The sequence below is a fragment of the Lygodium microphyllum genome, chromosome 26 (genome assembly GCF_053477565.2).
Source record: "Lygodium microphyllum isolate KBCC chromosome 26, Lygodium_microphyllum_v1.1.10, whole genome shotgun sequence".
Classification (NCBI taxonomy): Eukaryota; Viridiplantae; Streptophyta; class Polypodiopsida; order Schizaeales; family Lygodiaceae; genus Lygodium; species Lygodium microphyllum.
Genome location: NC_141160.1, coordinates 28,089,179 through 28,092,784, shown reverse-complemented (window position 1 = coordinate 28,092,784; position 3,606 = coordinate 28,089,179).

Below are 3,606 nucleotides of genomic sequence, written 5' to 3'. Positions count from 1 at the left end.
CTTGGTCTTAGCAGCACCGCTTGTGGCGCAGTTGCTTCTGCCAACTTAGGTTGAGGCGGTGATATTGGCATGCTTACACTAGAGAGATCCTCGATCTCCTCCTCTATGATGGGCTCAACGTCCTTGAGATGCTCTTGAGTCTCCTTCACCCATTCCTTGACCTTTTCTATGGCCTCTAACTGTCGCTTCAAATGCGGGTATTCCCCTACCCTAGCGCTTCCCTTTTCGACTGTCTTAGGGGTTGAAGTCTCTACCTCTGCATCTGAAACCTTCTTTCCAACAGGCAAGGTCGTAGCACCCTCGGTTTTTAGTGTGACTTTAGCTTTCGATCTCTTCTTTTTCCGCCTGCGGCTTTTCTTCCCTATCGAGTTCGCGTCAAGATTGCTAGGTCCGGCAGAGAGATGCCGGCCTGCTTCATTTGGGCTCGGGTCATGACCCGCAATGGAATAAGTGTGGCCTCCCCATCGAGGTTTTCGATACCAAATAGCCCCAATGGGACAAATGGCACGTTGGCTGAGCTAGAGGATGGCTTTCGCTTTGGGCAATCTACGAAAAGATGGGTGATTCCGCACTCTGCGCATCTTTGGTCAGCCTTGTCTCTGTTTTGCTGCTCGCTTTCAGGGCAGCGTGATGAGACATGGCCAAGGTGACCGCAAGTCCAACAGGTGATTGGATCCTGCGACTGCCCTCCTAGGCCCCTACCTCGTCCCCTTCCTAATGCCATCACCGACACAGGTCGATAATCCATGAGGACTGCGTTGCCATCATCGTCATGCGAGATGTAAGGGCATATGTAGGTCTCTTCCTCATTCGGCTCCTCCACGTAGTGGACTGGAGCGTCGCTCGGTGGATGGGTCACGTAAGGACCAGGCGGTCTATGCCTGTAGGGTTTATGTCCATTCTAAGGACAGCTGGTTTCATATCATTAGGCGCGGGAAGAGCCAATAGGGCTCCCCTTCCGAAGAATGGCTGCGGCCTATTTGCTAGGTAAGGCTGGCCATAGGGTTACGAGTATGGAAGTCTTCTTGGTAACCTACAATGCGTGACATCATGGCCGAACCTACCGCAGTTAGCACAAGGTCTTGATCTAGGGTCTTGACACTCGGCCGGCAAGTGGTTTCCGCCACAGTACACGCATTGGACGTGCGGGCGCATTGGTCATCTCAACATGTCTTGCAACTTGGCTAATTCCATCTTGACCTTAGTCAAGCCTTGGTCTATCTCGGTGGCCTTCCCCTTATCTTGGGATGATGGGATTGACCGCTCACTAGAGGCTGACATTCTCTTTGAGCTTCGTGAGTTGGTCTCCTCTAGATTTGAGCTCCTGGAGCTCCGCTCTTTCAGCTGATCATCGACTCTGATGGCTTCCTCAAACACTATAGCTACCGCGTCCCGCTGCAAGCTTGAATTTCCTACCAAAGCCTTATATAACTCCTCGTCTCGAATTCTGCCGATGAATACAGTCGAAACTACTCTTTCAGTCGGTCACTTGCCCAGAGGGATTCTCTTGAAGAGACTCCTCACATGGCTCACGTAGTTGCGGATGTCCTCCTTCTCTTTCTGCTTGATGTTCATCAAGTGTACTAGCAGGTTATCGAAGTATCCAGAATCGGCGAATCTCTTGACGAAGAGATCCTTGAGGTCATTGAAGTTGGCTCGCTCTACAGCATCTAGGCTCGTATACAACGTCCTACCCTTGTTGCCCAGGCAAAGCCCGAATGCTTGCGAGAATTGAGTTTGGTCGTTGAGGCCGTTGGCTTTGCAGACTTGCTCAAACTGCTCAACAAAGCTATATGGGTCGTCATGAGGTTGATACTTATCGAGTTGCTTGGCAACAATCAGTATGTTGGCCTGGCTCTTTGAGCCTTGATTCGCCCCTAATCCTGCAAGCAGCGACATCGCTAGTGCGATGGCACTCTGCTCTACTGCTGTATTATCGAGCAGCCGTTTCATGAGAAGCTCGCTCAACGTCGTCTCCCTCTAGTGCTCTCTCATGGTCCGTCCAGTTTTGGCCAGCCAAGTTCAGCACACACTCGTTGCACCTCATGCAGCTCCATGCTTTGCCTTTGGCTCCTAGCCTACTGATCCCTATTGTACTCGGCTATGCCCTGCAATGCTTTGTGGACTAGCCTTCTCTCCTCTTCTAGATCTGCGATGATTGCGTCTGCTGTCCTGCCGCGGTGCTCGTACCGAGCGTGTGCGTCGTAACTGCTCACCAGCCTGCTGAATAGCATCTGGGAATATATTCAAATCGAGCTCCTCATTAGACCGATGGTCTGAGCTCTCTTCCGTCATGGTCGAGTTCTCGTGCTCCACTACGCTGTCAATCAGGTTGAATAGACTTGACAAATCCTCATCATTGGCGCTCCTTACTTGGTCCTACTCTGCGCCTTGATGGTTTGTCTGTCTTAGTTCTCTCCTGCTGGTGGGTTCCTTGAGTGGTTTTATCAGAGTGAGTTCCTTGACTTATTGAATACAGTCCTCAATTTATGAACACTCAGTGTGTGTCGTTTCTCGTGCACTTGTGGTCAATCAGGCTTTCAGCTCTCTTATATATACTTCAAGTGCGGAATTCAATGTGAGTGCAGCAATCAATCTCTATATACTTATGCCCTCTTGTCTCGTCTCGGGCCTGATAAGCTTCGTTGCTCAAGTCCTGGCCATTCTAGCGGGTTCTAGGGTCTGCGCTGCTTCTTGCTGTTCACTCGGGGGTCGATCAAAGGTCCTACGATTGGATTTCCGTTCTCAACGCGTCAGGTCGCTGGGGAGTGCTCCAGCATTGTCCCCTTGTCCCTTGGTCATGAGTCCTACGTCGGGAACTGCCTACAAGGCGTTCGCTATGTTGTCCTGGAGCGGGTTGCTCTTCCAGTCAGTCGTGGGGGTCAATTTTTGATGTTTTCTTTTTTCTGCCTATGGGTATGTCCGATTCTGAGAATCGGACGTCCGATTTACCAGTGGTCCGATTCTCGAAATCGGACCAGGTGGGTCCGAGTTTGAGCTGTCCGATTCTCAGAATCAGACAGGGGTCAAGTGTCTGATTTTTGAAAATCAGACAAGTGGTCCTATCGGACTAGTTGGGTGGTCCGATTGTTGATGTGTCCTACTCCGTGGGTCCGATTTCCTCGATCGGACGGGGTTGGTCCGAGTATCTGAGTGATCCGATCGGACAGGATGATCCGATCGGAAGGTTGTCCGAGCGTCCGATTCTCAGAATCGGATGTCAGATTCTCAGAATCAGATGTTCGATTCTCAGAATCGGACACTGGATCGGGTGTCCGATTTCGCCGACCTGAACGCACTTTCGAGCATGAAATCGTCCAAAATCTTAAGGTATCAATTATTACAAGCTACAAGATTCAACAGGAATGATGCTGGAGTGATGGGGAAGAGATCTATATACCTGGGGATCGCCGATAGCAACGTAACTCCTCACACTGATCAATCGAAATGGGTCACCCAAGCTCTCTCTCTCTCTCTCTCTCTCTCTCTCTCTCTCTCTCTCTCTCTCTCTCTCTCTCTCTCTCTCTCTCTCTCTCTCTCTCTCTCTCTCTCTCTCTCTCTCTCTCTCTCAACTAGTTGCAAATGAGCGTTTCCTTGCTCTCCAAG